The sequence below is a fragment of the Hylobates moloch genome, unplaced genomic scaffold, assembly GCF_009828535.3.
Source record: "Hylobates moloch isolate HMO894 unplaced genomic scaffold, HMol_V3 SCAFFOLD_19, whole genome shotgun sequence".
NCBI classification, from domain to species: Eukaryota; Metazoa; Chordata; class Mammalia; order Primates; family Hylobatidae; genus Hylobates; species Hylobates moloch.
The window spans coordinates 18,270,476-18,285,517 of record NW_026652294.1 but is presented as its reverse complement, the minus strand read 5'-3'; the positions used below and the strand labels follow the sequence as shown (position 1 = coordinate 18,285,517).

General features: G+C 41.5%; 1 long non-coding RNA gene across 1 annotated transcript in view; it reads left to right on the top strand.

Annotated features, from left to right (window-relative positions):
* The window catches only part of LOC131382002 (uncharacterized), a 46,577-nt gene extending 32,530 nt beyond the window's left edge, over positions 1–14,047 (top strand). Inside the window, exons 3-4 of the long non-coding RNA XR_009211133.1 lie at positions 1,185–1,267; positions 13,862–14,047. This is a non-coding gene — a long non-coding RNA (uncharacterized LOC131382002). The remainder of the gene's footprint in view (positions 1–1,184; positions 1,268–13,861) is intronic.
* The last annotated feature ends 995 nt before the right edge of the window (positions 14,048–15,042 follow it).

Here is a 15,042-nt window from a genome sequence, read left to right as displayed (position 1 = left end):
CCTGTGATTTCATATATATATATAAGTAGTTACATATTAGTTAGTGTTCACAGTTAGGAGTACTACTTATATATTACTCTTAAGAATTCATTTCAACTATTCTGAAAAGACCTTTTTTTTTTTTTTTTTTTGAGATGGGGTCTTGCTCTGTTGCCCAGGCTGGAGTGCAGTGGCGCGATCTTGGCTCACTGCAAGCTCCACCTCCTGGGTTCATGCCATTCTCCTGCCTCAGCCTCCCGAGTAGCTGGGACTTACAGGTGCCGGCCACCACAATTGACACAGTTCTGTCCACTTACATTGGATCACTGATATAATACATTTAAATATACAACTAAATAAAACAGAGGGGCTTTAAAATCTATTAAATCTATTTTATATTGTAATTTAGGTATATGTCTATTTGGGGATGAATATTATTAATTATGAATGTTTTCATTTGTGAATAACATGAAATGTAACCCAGGTTTAAACAATACCCACTTTCTGCCCTTCCCATTTAGAAGTGTGTTGTTGGTTCAACTGCTGTGTAATACAGTCAAAGACTATGCGTCTTTTAATCTTTCTGTTCTACTATCCTTAGCAGGCTTGCTTTGCCTATTCATACTTATTACCTAATAAATGCAAAATGGTTGCTGCAGCTACAGATGCCACATCTGTGTCCAAGGAGAACGAAGGAGGAAGGAAGAGCTCCAGCAATCTGTCCCTTTAATCAGGAAAGCAAAACCTTTCTGAAAAGTTTTCACCTATTTCAAAAAAGCAGGGTCATATGGCAAAGAGAACAATCATGATTCATCACTTGGGGATGGGCATGTGGCTACCCAGAATAAAATTGAGTTCTGTTAGAAAAAAAGGAATGGTGGAGGGGGCTGCTGAGTAAGCAACTAACTGTGCTTCATGTGTCCACTTTTGAATAAATAAGTTTCATTTTTATGGGCTAAAAGGCATACATATGTCTATGTATGTTCTTATATATTCCTAAATATCAATATAAGCATCAATATTTAGAAATGAATTAACATAGGTAAAGTGTTTAGAATAGTGCCTATTAGGTGCCATAGAAAGATTTGCTATCATTATTTTTATTGTTAGGTGTCTATATATTTACATGTGTTTTACAGACAGTTTCTAAAAGTACTTCCTTTCCTCTTCACAATGATTACAACACCTGTTCTTTCTAACTCTAGGTGTACAAGCTGGAAAAGGGGAGAAATGAATCATGCTACAGGCCAAGTGTTCATCACTGATTCCCAGAGATGCCCTTTGTGTGGTAGGCACTTCCATGTGGACTCTCTACAGAAGCACATGCATAGGTCCAAGATAGGCATCCCTCAGCTCATGGCCCTTATTCCAGCTTGTAGACATTTGCTAAGGATGTCCCCTCACCAGTAACCAGCTCTGGTCCCAAGCTCCTGGCTGCGTTCTTCAGTGTCCACAAACTCACAGAGGCTCGTCATCCTCAACTGTGGGAGTGCAGCTTTTCCTGCTGGTTCCTCCTCTTTGCCCTGGCATTTCTCCAAATGTTGTTCTCCCCCTGCTCAAATAGGCATGGAGCAGGGGCAGATCAGAAAGTATGATGTCCAACCATCCTCCAACCAAAGAACAAAGTGCTAGACTATCATCATTGCACGTGCCCCCAGTCTTTACTGGGGATGCCTAAGAGTCTTCCTTTCATGTCGTGAAATGAGGAGTGACCCTTCTGCTCCCATTGTGGGGAGGAAGGGAATAAATAGACCCACACACATGACTTTGTCCTGCTGATATCCTGGAATTCCATCTCTTCCTCCAGTCATTCATCTACTTATATAGAATGAAGGTTTGGGGGTTTTAGCCTCCCCTTGATACCATGAAGGGGGTGTGTGTTGCCTCCTAATACTCTCATTTTCCTTTAGAATGTGGGAGACTAGAGGCCACTTTGCCATTTGCTTTGAGTTTTAGTAGCTAATTCTGGGTTAACAGTGAAAGTCCTATTTGATATCCTGCTACTGTTGTTACTTTAACCTAATTACATATTATATAAGTTGATAAAATGTGCACATACGAGGAAATAGAGCAGTGTCTCCAAAAAACTAAGTGAAATTAGTTGGAGAAGCTTGAAAAAGCTAAGTCATTTAAAAATGCTGTGCCATCAGGTGTATGTGAGGTAATACTAAGTGGTTGGAAAACAATGGTAAAATGGGAAGTGATTGTTCACTCAGATTGTTTCATGTGTTTCTTGACATCCTCGTCCCATTTAGAAAGATTTTAAACTAGAATTGAAATGTAAAGGAGGTTCATAAAAGAAGATCGGGATATCCAATTTGCAGGCCCTGGCTCAAAGAATGGTGTGGGCCCTATGGTAAAAGGCAAACAAATAAATATGCAGTCATATGTTTTAGGTTGTAACAAAAGCTTTAGGGTATGTATATTTCATTTTTAAAAGATTTCTCTAACCATCTTTTCAACTAGCTGTTTCTAATCATTCTGGATAAGAGGGCTTTTATAGCAGCTCATAGTACCAGCTGCCAGCCTCCAGGTGCCCTTGCAGACAATCTCCCAGCTAGGGAAGAATGTGGAGCAGACTCCCATCTTTCTCACTAAGCCCCCTTCCCTCCTCCTCTCCTTCTTTCTTAGACTATCATTATTCCCTAGCAATTATCGAGTTTTCAGCCTCCTTTCGTATCTCAGGATTCCTGCATCTGCTTCTGTTGCTGGGTGGGGGAGATGGAAAACTGCAAAGGCGAAGTGGCATTGGGGGAAGACTTGAGAACAATTTGCCTTGGGATCCTTCTTGATTTTTTTTTTTTTTTTTTTTTTTTTTGAGATGGAGTCTCGCTCTGTTGCCCAGGCTGGAGTGCAATGGTGCAATCTCGGCTCACTGCAACTTCTGCCTCCCAGGTTCAAGTGATTCTCCTGCCTCAGCCTCCTGAGTAGCTGGGACTACAGGCACCCACCACAATGTCTGGCTAATTTTTTGTATTGTTAGTAGAGATGGGGTTTCACCATGTTGGCCAGGCTGGTCTCAAACTCTTGACCTCTGGTGATCTGCCTGCCTTGGCCTCCCCAAGTGCTGGGATAACAGGCTTAAGCCACTGCACCTGGCCACTGCCTTGACTTTTTATTCCAGTTTTCTTCAACAGCCTGGAGTAGTAAAACATAACCGGGTATCTATTCCTGTGAGGGTTAGTACTGCACCAATAATCCTCACCCAGGCTTATAAGGCTAGTTTACCACACTACCGTAATCTTTTAATTGACAAGCATGCCTGTCCTGTGTCTCTTTCCTACCACACATAGACCCTTTCTATGAATATTGAATGCACAGTTATGCTTTTGAAGTCATTAGCTTTTATCTTCTTACCAGAAGGAATATGGAGACAGAGAATCCTGCTACCTATCTACCTACTTACCTAGCTATGTACTCATATCTGTTTGTCTATCTACCTGTTCATCTTCCATAAATTGTTGTGCCTGGCACATAGTGAAGTTCTGATAAATGCATATTATTGTTACTCTCCATGGTGAATGTTGTAATATCCAGTAGCTGATGATTTGATTCAATCTGTAATTGGTGTTTTGTAGTTTTGTCCTTTGGCCAACCTCTACTTCTGATGTCTTCCTTTGCTTGAGTCTGTGTCTTTTCTAATTTATTCCTTAAGTCCAGGCCTGTTCTGATTTCTGATATCCAAAAATTTTCTTTTTTCCTGGCCTTGAGTCCTCCTAGAGAGGAATGGAGAGCTTGATTCCTCTGCTTTACCCTGAATATGGAAACACAAAAAATAACAAACACAACTGCCCTTTCTGCCTCCTTCTTCCATTCTTCTGGTTTCTAGCCCAAAAAGATTTTGAGACAAACTGTGGATTTTTAAAACTTCCTAAAATAAAAAAGGCAACCCATATATCTGTGGCATGTATTAATAATAGCATCTGGCTGGGTATGGTGGCTCACGCCTGTAATCCCAGCACTTTGGGAGGCGGAGGCGGGCAGATCATGAGGTCAGGAGTTCAAGACCAGCCTGGCCAACATGGTGAAACCCCATCTCTACTAAAAATACAAAAATTAGCTGGGCGTGGTGGCAGATGCCTGTAATCCCAGCTACGCGGAAGGCTGAGGCAGGAGAATCGTGTGAATCTGGGAGGCAGAAGTTTCAGTGAGCTGAGATTGAGCCATTGCACTCCAGCCTGGGTGACAGGGCGAGACTCCATCTCAAAAAACACAAAACACAAAAAACAAAAACAAAAACAATAGCATCCACCTAGGGTGGATATTGGACCATGCTTGGAAGTAGTAGTGGTGATACTGACAGCAGGAAGTTGAAAGCAGCTTCTATCCCACTACTCCATTTTCTTCAACAGCCCGGAACACCCAGCTCTTGGTTCACCGAGTCTGTAAATATTTTCTGTCTAATTCTCTGCTGGACCCATTTTGTCTTTTCAAGGCTGCTTCTTTGTCAGAAGGTTTGCGGGCTTCAAAGAGCAGAGATGGCGTGTGTTTTAGGTTTCAGTGGCATCTGCTGCCGGGACCAGCCTTAACTACGGTGTGAGTACTCAGCGGCTTTCCCAATTCCTGGGATGTGCCAGGTGCTAATCTCCACACTATTAAAGAAATAAGGGAGGGTACCCATCTCTACCTGATGCAGCACAAATGACTTCACAAGACTCACAAGTTCCTGCATGCTCTGGCACCTGCCTACCTTTCCATCTTCATCTCTCAACACTCCTCATTCCGCTCCCTCTAGCCCTAGTTCCCCTGCTCATTGCATTGCACTCCAGCAACAAAGAGTTTTTTGCAAGTCCCAGGACAAGCCTCACTGTCTCTTACCTTAGGGTCTTCCCTTTGCTTAGAATGCTCTCCTCTCTTCTACCATACCTTCTCATCCCATTCTCAGTCTTCTGAAAACTCTTACTTACTATTCAAGTCTCAATTTAGACGTTGCTTTTCCCGGAAATCTTTCTCTATACCTCAAAGACTTAAACGCCTGCCAAGGAGTTATGCTTTGTGCAAAGCACCTTTCACAGCATCACATGGGATTCAATTATCTTTTCACTTATTGATCTCTATAATTTCCATGAAATTAGGAACCATGTTAGCCATTATATCGCCATGGCACATGTTAGTAGCACAATAAAAATTCATGCAATAATTGACTGTGAATAAATGAGAAGCTACAACTAAACCTGAACAAGGCTTATGCTAGGTATCCACCCCAATTTAGATCCAAGTCAGGAGACTGGTGCCAACCTAGTGCGCAGGAGAGGACTTTAAAAATCTGAGCAGAGGGCACTTTTCAGCTTCCGTGAGGCTGTTCATGCAAAGACAAGTTGCTTTTAAGAGACCACTTACCCATCCAAAAAAGGGGTCCGGAGCCAGGGAAGAAGCAAGTGCGGTAAGGGTGACCACTGCCTGGATTTAGCACTGTAACGAGAGGAGAGGGAGAGAAACAGACCTCATCCCTACAAGGGTATTAGGCTTTGAGACAGCATATTTTAGAGAATTAAGAAATCTAATCAGCCTGGTGCACTAAGAGGGAATCTGCAAACTCCCGGGTGTGGAAGAAAGCCGAAGTATCCTCGGAGAGATCCTAATTAAAGCGCAGCGGATTACAATTCCTCTGAAAAAGGAAAATGAAAGGACTGAGAAACATCTGCTGTGGTTTCATGAAGGACTGCTCAAGGATGCAGAGTGTGAGAAAAAGAAATTCTTGACAGCATGGATGAGGCACAGAGCATGTTTGTTCTCCATTGGGCAAAGCTGGTGGGGGATGGGGCCTGACAATACAAAGGCAGGGGTTTAGGATTGTTTTAGACTATAGGGCAAAATAGAAGAGACCAAGGTTTAGTGGACATGAGAGGGAAAGGAGGCGTATCCTTCTTGTCCCTGTGCAGACAAGAATGACCCAGTGACCCTGCAGAGCTCTCTCCAGGTTGCCTAGCAACCTGTGAGCTGGGCCTGAGGGCCCCTTGTCTGATAGGAGAGGACTCCTCCTTCCACGACTTCCACTTCCCAAGGTCTCCAGGTGCTGGAGATCTCCAAGTGATCATCCCTAGTGATCCTCAGAGCACCTTGAAATTCCTAGGCTTTTTCTTCTTGGTTCCAGAGTCTGAGATGTATATTTCTTTCTGCAAGTCCACTTTCATGCTCATCCCATATAAAGGCAGAACAGGCCAGGCACAGTGGCTTATACCTGTAATCCCAGCATTTTGGGAGGCCAAGATGGGTGGATCCGTTGAGGCCAGAAATTTGGGACCAGCCTGGCCAACATGACGAAACCCTGTCTCTACTAAAAATACAAAAATTAGCTATGCATGGTAGTGCATGCCTATAGTCTCAGCTACTTGGGAGGCTGGGGCATGAGAATCACTTGAACCCGGGAGGCAGAGGTTGCAGTGAGCTGAGATCATGCCACTGCACTCCAGCCTGGGTGACTGAGCAAGACTCTCTTAAAAAGATGATTGTCCCAGGCCTTATCCCTGAAAAATCTCCAAAAAGAAGTTCAGATCTGATTAGAGTAAGTGCTCACAATTCTTAGATGTAATCCTGGAATTGCTGAGCTGGAAGACAGCTCAGAGGTCATACAGCCCAATCTCCTGCAAATACAGGAACAGAAAAATGTAAAAGCCCAGGTAAGATTCAAACACAATTTTAGGGAACAGTCATGTCAGAATTTTCAAAGGATGGTACAGGAAACACATGCTATTGGTATGCAGAGAAGAAAGTGCTGACCATGGCCTGGGGAAAGTCCACAAAACCTTTGGGAAGCAGTAGGGATTAGTGTAGGTCCTGAAGCCCAAATTTCAAAGGTGAACAGCAGCCAGAAGTCCTCTGAGAAAGACAAAGGCAGGGCAGGACAACTCCGAGTACTGCCTGAAGAATGCCCTTAGACAGTGGTGCTCAGAAATATGAATGGAGCTTACCTCAATGGTGTGCTTATATCTCCAAATGTTCCAGTAATCTGATTTTATATAAGTACCCCAAGATGTAGTAGCCTAGACTAACTACCATTTTACTGTATCTCATGACTTCATTGGTCAGGGATTGAGACAGGGCTCAGCTGGATGATTCTTCTACTCTATACTGCATTGACTTGAGTCACTCATGGTATTCACCTGGTGGCTGGTCTGGGCCGCAGGGTACAAGATGGCTTGTTCACATGCCTGGTGCCTTGATGGGGATGGCTGGAAGGCTTGACTTAGTCAGGCACTCTCCTTTTCCATGTAGTCTCAGGGCCTCTCCACAGAGCAGTCTGATTTCTTACATAGCTGCTCAGGGTTTCCAAGAAACCCAAGCAGAAGCTATAAGACTTCTTATGTCCTAGCTTCAGAACTTCCCCAATGTCATTTCTGTCAAATTCTATTTGTCAAGTAAGTCACTAAGACCAGTAGAGATTCAATTAGACCCTCCCCTCAAGCATCCATTTCCACAACAAATATTTCTAAATTTCCTATTCTATGCCAAGCCTTTGCTTGCTACTACTAAGGTTGCAAAAATGAATCATTCATGTTCCTAATCTGGAGAAATTCATGGTCTAATTGTGGAGGCCGTTGTATATTTTTAATATCCATATCGTGTGATAAGAACTAATAAAAGTGGGGACTAAATGGCAAAAGAGCATAGAGAAAATGTAGCCTATCTTAGAATTGGACAAACTAAGTCCTGTGGGCTGAATCCAGTCTGCAGCCTGTTTTTATGAATAAAGTTTTATTGGAACACAGCCATGCTTATTTATTTACATATTGTCTGTGCCTGCTTTGGCACTATAATGGCAGAATTGAGTAGTTGCAACAGAGACTATATTACCTGCAAAGCCTAAAATATTTACTCTCTGGTCTTTGACAGAAAAAGCTTGTTGACTCTGGATCTACCTAGGTATGGCTGAATTTCAGGAACCATAAATCCAAATTTGGGGCAATTGTTCAGAATTTGTTAGTGTATTTGGATACTGACACTTCTCCTAGATTTATTTCATTTTCCACCTGGATTTTCTCTTCATTTTTATTTTAAAATATATTTTACTTTCCTTATATTCTGTATGTTTTATAATATTTTATCATATAAAATTGTATTTATCCAGACCTTCTATATACAAACTTTGTACTAGACCTTGCTTGTAAAGAACTTACAGTCTAGTAGTGGAAAATTCAAGTATTAATTATTAAACAAAACAAAACACCAGGCATAAGTATGAAAAAGGAACAAGGTTAAGACCAACTATATGCCCGTCTTTGTATATTCATTTAAATACTACAATAACTTTATGAGCTACATATTATAAGACCATTTTATAAATGTGGAAACTAAGGCTCAGAGAAATAAACTTACTCAACCCAAGGATAGCTAATAGGTGGTGTAACTGAAATTTAGTTAGAAATTTACCATTTGGTCTATCTATTCTATTACTATATGTTTCATTGCCACAATTTGTATTTGGTTCTCCCTCAAATCTGCCGGTATTTTTTTTCACTGTTATTAAATTACTGACTTTCTTTCTTCCTTCATCTCTTTGAATATTTTAAACATACTTAACTTGAAAGCCCATCCCAATCTATCCTTGGCTCCAAACATGTCAGAATGCTAGGTAAAATGTAACATACTGACGGCTAGAAAGACAGATAAATTTCCCTGGCACTGAGTTACCATATCTACAAAATAGCGCTGTTAATTATTATTATTATTATTCATGGTTCTCAGGGTGTGACTCTAACATTTGCTATGTCTGACAGCACTCACTGACATTTAGTCATTTCGAAGTTTGTAATTTTTTGCTACAAGCTCATCCGTAGTGGCACTTATTTTCCTTTGTAAATTCTATTATATATGTCCTGACTTATGGAGACGTCCTATTGAGTAGTTTAGTATTTGCCTGTATGGAGGACTTATTGAATTTACCTGTCTGGACCAACTTCTTCACACATTTTCTAGTTTGGAGTTCCTGAACAACATGGACAGTGTTAATTTGGATTCCATGCTTCATGGCAAAGGATTGGAGCACTAATTACTCAGTGATGACGTTCTCTTCCTCTAGCTCAGGTGATCAACAAGTTTCCTCGTTCTTTCTCCAAGTAGTAGTAGAAAGTAAAGGTAATGTGTTTCATTTTTGTTTGAAATTTCTGTGTCTATAATTTATCTCCTTTTGTGCCATCTGTGAATTGAGATTTATCATATTCTATTTTTCTGGTGACTAATATTAAAGGTATTACTTTCTCTTCTTCTAGCAGTTATCCTGGAAGTTTTAACATGTATATTTAACTTTAAACAAATCTAAAGTTTATCTTCTTGCACAATTAAAGAACTATAGAATGTTTTATGCTGCTTGTCCTCGAATGATAAAAATGATGTTTATTTTAGTTATTGTTTAACATCACAAATAAGGCATAATTTTATTCCTTTCCACATTCTAAGATTGTTTATATTTATCTATATTTACTTTTTTCCCCTTGCTATCCTTCCTTTAATCTCATGCCTCTTTTGAAGCTTGTGTTTCTTCTTTTTGAAGTACAAACTTTGGTTTCTTGGCACTAAATATCATTTTTTGTTTTCCTTTAAAAATATATTTATTTAACACTTGTTCTTGAAAGGTGGCTTCTTTGAATACATATATTCTAGATTGATAATTTTTTTTTAGTACTTACTATTCCATTGTCTTTTTGTCTCCATTTTTGGGGATGAGAAGTCAGCAGTCAGTCTACAGGCCTTTTGACAGTAATATGAATTTTTGATTTCTGGGATTTATTATATTCTGTACCTACCAAGTAATACCTTTCACTGATTTTGAAAATTTTTCAGATAATGACCTTTTAAAATATGACCTCCTTTTCTCTAGTCTTTCCATTACCTCCTTTTGAATACCAATTAATTATTGTTAGACCATCTTGCTCTACACTTTATGACTCCTGACTTCTTTTTCACATTTGTTGTTTTCTGTCTTTCTTGACGCTATCTTGGTAATTAATTAAACCTATCTTCCAGTTCACCAAGATTGTCATCATCTCCATATAACATGCCCTCTAATTTGTTCATAGTTTGTAATTCTCACTTATTTATTATTTCTAAAAGTTCCATTTGATTTTTTTCCATTTTTTTCTGACCAATTTTGACAGTTTCTTTAGGGGAGAAAGAGGATATATTTTTTCATACTTTCAGTGCTTATTTCTTTAAATATGTTATCTATCCTAATTTTTTTTCTTGCCTATGTTAATTCCAACACTGATCATCTTTATGAGTCAGTTCTGCAATCTGGGTTTTGTTGTTATTCTTGTTTTTAGTCTTAATCATGGTGACTTGCTTCTATACATTATGTAATTTGTTACTGTGAGTACATATTTCATGGAATGTTATTCCTCACAGACCTGAGTTAAAGCACATTCCTCAAAAGAGGATTTTACTTATATTCTGCACTACTAAAACACTGGACTACTTTCAACTACATTTTTGGTTTGGATTTTTTTTGGATTATAATCACATGTGAATTCTGGACCCACACTTATGTGCAGATGGGCTTGTGGGTAGAAATTCTTTGGGAGGCCTTAATCTACTTTATCCAGAAAAAAGCAAACATTCCAACCTTGCTTTCTGAAAAGCAGATTTATGGTTTTATTTTATTTTTCCTAAATCACTATGACAATCTTGTTTTAACTTACAGGTTCCTAATTCAATGTCCCGTCTGAGAAAGTCCTAAGTTTTGTCTACCATTCTTTCAGGTGCATGGTTTGTTAAATCTTAAGTTGTAGGTCCCCAGAAATTGGTAGATAGTCTTAGAAAAAAATGATAATTTTCCTTCTGAACTATATTTTCCCTCCTTTCAAACCTCTGGAGATTTCCTTACTTTTTATATTTTATTCAGAATTTTAATGAATTCTGTGTCAGAAAGATTTATTTGGTCTTCTATTTCATCTGGAGATAAAAGTCACGGCTGTTTTTCTAACACCTGTCTCATGGACAAAACAACAAGTCAGGCTATGCACTTTATGGAGTGAGAGTAGTTTCAGGGTTCTGCCTTAAGCAGGCCTGAGATCTCAGTTCCTGCTCCTGGGTGGGTATCAAAACACTGGTCCCAGCCCCTAAGGCCCAATTTTTGTTCCAATACCAGTTTGGATATTTATCTCAATGCCTGATCACCTCTTCATCTTTTTTTTTTTTTTTTTTTTGAGACAGAGTCTCTGTCACCATGGCTGGAGTGCATTGGCGTGATCTCAGCTCACTGCAACCTCTGCCTCCTGGGTTCAAGCGATTCTCCTGCCTCGGCCTCCCAAGTAGCTGGGACTACAGGCGTGCGCCGCCACACCCAGCTAATTTTTGTAGTTTTAGTAGAGATGGGGCTTCACCATGTGGGCCAGGTTTGTCTTGATCTCTTGGCCTTGTGATCTGCCCGCCTCGGCCTCCCAAAGTGCTGGGATTAGAGGCATGAGCCACCACGCCTGGCCACCTCTTTGTCTTTAAATTCACTCTTTGTGGCCCCTTGGAATTATCTTTTATTGCAATAAAATACATCTCCATTTTTATTTTTGTTGTCATTACCCTTAACACTTCTATCTGAGTAGCAATGAAGCATCATCATTATGAGGACAGTCTCTTAAGCTGGACTTCCAGGCTGTCCTGGCTCCACAACTTTCTAGTTGTAACATCTTGGACAAGAAATTTAACCTCCATGTGCGTTACATCTCTTCATTGATCATACAGGCATAAGAACCATGCCTGCCTCTTAGAGTTTCTGTGAGGATTCAATGAGTCAATCCACATAAAGCACTTAGAATAGTCCCTGGCATATGATCTGTGTGATCTGAGCATTAACTAGGATCAACAGGGTATATTTAGACCAAGACACATTCTGTTTCAGCTCAGGCTTTCCCAGGTGGACCTCGCTCCCTCCAACTCCAGGTTCTTTCCATTACACCATGAGGTCTACCCAGGGATAGGAGAGGGGTTAAGTCAGGAGATGTGTGAGCTTTGGTGGGGTAAGACTGAGATCTGCTTCTTAAATTTGAGACATAAGGTAGAGGCTTGATTGTTGAATGATAAGGCTAAATTCTACTTCATATAATGAGCCAAGTATATTAAATTTAGCCTAGGGCTAAATTTAAGGAAGCACTGTTTTTCAGGGTTGTGCCCATGGAATCCCTGCACTGATATAACCTAGAGAGTTAGTACCTCCTTAAATTTTGCTTGCGAGGCTCCTCCCTGGCCTCAGCCTCATCTGACCATGATCATCACCCTTGTATAGTGAGAGGATCAGAGAGGTCGTAGCTTATCCAAAATTATATTTCCGAAAACTGACGGAACTGTGATTGAAACCCAGTTTGCATGACTCCAGAGAACTTGCCCTTAAACATTGGGTGCAACTGCTTTGAGTCTGATTGAGGCAAGTACCATAAAAACAGAGTGAGAGTATCACATGGAATTTGTTCAAAGAGCTGGGACCAACTGCTGGACAACACACTTCAAGAAACAAGACTTCACTGCATTGAATGCTCATCTGTCAAGGGCCACATGTCAACCACAGGTGGTAGAAGGCAGCTGCCTTACCTCCCTGGTTCCCTGTCAGCCCCACCCATGGCTCCATCCCCTTTTGTTCCATTCATCTTGGGTGGCATTTGGTGTCCCCCCTGGTAGAATATACTTGCAAGTCCAGGGGAATAAAAGCTGAAGTCAGGGCCTGGATAGATTTGGAGGGTAGTAAAAATTGGTCTCAGCCTGGTGCGGTGGCTCACGCCTGTAATCCCAGCACTTTGGGGGGCTGCGGTGGGCGGATTGCCTGAGGTCAGGAGTTCGAGACCAGCCTGGCCAACATGGAGAAACCCCGTCTCTACTAAAAATACAAAAATTAGCCAGGTGTGGTGGCAGGCACCTGTAACCCCAGCTACCCAGGAGGCTGAGGCAGGAGAATTGCTTGAACCTTGGAGGCAGAGGTTGCAGTGAGCCGAGATCAGGAGGTTGCAGTGAGCTGAGATTGCACCATTGCACTCCAGCCTGGGCGACAAGAGCGAGACTTAGTCTCAAAGAAAAAAAAAAATTTGGTCTCCAAGTGTTTGATAGAATGGACCTATCAGTAGAAATTAATTGACCACAAATTAGAGGGAGGGCAGAGCCTGAATAGCTCAGTCCTTGTGTCCTTGGTGGAGACTAGCACAGTGCCTGATCTCTATTTAATATTTGATTGACAAGTACTCTTATTAAACACAATTTGAACCTTTTCCTCTTTTCTAGGAGACAGATGAATTTCTATCTATACTCAGTATGCTTAAGATTTACTAGAACACAGGCACAACTAGATAAACTGTCCTGTGAAATTCACCTGAATGTGATAAAGAACTCTGCTACTCAGTGGTAGGGCTCAAAAAGCAGTACCACACAATGAAAGCCTCAGAAGCGGCCGGGCGCGGTGGCTCACGCTTGTAATTCCAGCACTTTGGGGGGCCGAGGCGGGCAGATCATGAGGTCAGGAGATCGAGACCACGGTGAAACCCCGTCTCTACTAAAAATACAAAAAAAATTAGCCAGGCGTGGTGGTGGGCGCCTGTAACCCCAGCTACTCAGAGAGGCTAAGGCAGGAGAATGGCGTGAACCCGGGAGGCGGAGCTTGCAGTGAGCCGAGATTGCGCCACTGCACTCCAGCCTGGGCAACAGAGCAAGACTCCGTCTCAAAAAAAAAGCCTCAGAATCAAACATTTTTCTGTGACTTTCTCCCACCTTCCTGCCTCTGACTCCTCATTCTTCCCTGAGACTACCCATAGAAACTAGAATCTCTCTTCCCCAAGGCAGGACATGGAAACCAGAACTTTTTCCTCAAAGCCAGCCATAAAACCTAAAAATAGTATTATAACTTCCCTCTACCTTTCTGTGTAAAAATTGGCTATAAAGAAATTATCTGGCTTATCTTGTTTGGTTGTAGGTCATTAAGACCCTAATTCCAGAGGGCCCTACCCTATACCCAGAAGGAAGAACTATTGCATAGAGAATCCAAGAAGAATCTAGACAGACAGCCCTCGCTGGATTTCTCCACTCCGTCTGTTAGCATTCGATCATTTGCCTTTTGTCCAGTCATATTTCTGTGTGGCTGTCCATACTTTGTTGAACCTAAGCACAAAATGGAAAGTTTCCCCTGTATCTTTGGGTCTTCATTCTGAAGGCTCCCATGTTACGTAAAACTATGATCAAATAAATATGCATGCCTTTTCTCCTATCAGTCTGCCTTTTGTCAGTGATTTTCAGTGAACCTTCAGAGAGTGAAGGGGAAGTTTTCCCTTGGCCCCTACATCAGTTTCCTCAATACCTGCTATGCAGAAAATCTAAACTAAGACGTGTCAAACAACAAGGTATCCAGTTGGTAGAGGAGCTCTTACTGAGTGACACCAGGGAGGTGTTGGGTAAAGATCTATTTTAGACTTTCAGTTAATTATCTGAAAGCAGGATTCAGGAGTGTGAAGGGAGACTTGTGGTGTATTCCACCAGGGCAGACAGCAAATGCTGCCCAAGAAGAATGGAGCAAAAGGGGATGGAGCATGGGTGGGGCTGACAGGGAACCAGGGAAGTAAGGCAGCTGCCTTCTACCAGCTGTGGTCAACATGTGGCTCATGATGGATGAATACTCAATGGGGTGGGGTCCTGTTTCCTGAGATACGTTGTGCGGTAGTTGGTTCCAGCTTTTTAAACAGATTCCATGTGATACCCTCTCCCTGTTTCCATGGTACCTGCCTCACTCATACTCAAAACAGCATCACCTAGTGTTGAAGGGCAAGTTCTCTGGAGTCAGGCAAACTGGGTTTCAATCACAGCTCTGTCGGTTTTCAGAAATATAATTTTGGATAAGCTACGACCTCTCTGATCCTCTCACTATACAAGGGTGATGATCACAGCCAGATGAGGTTCAGGCCAGTGAGGAGCCTAGTGAGCAGAATTTAAGGAGGCACTAACTCTCTAGGTGATATCAGTGCAGGGATACCATAGGCATAACCCTGAGAAAGAGTGGTTTCTTAAATGTGTAGCCTTGGGCATCACACCTGCCTCATTCTAGTGAAGGAGTGACTGGTGATGATTATGTTTACCTCATAGAGTTGAGATGAGAATGAAATA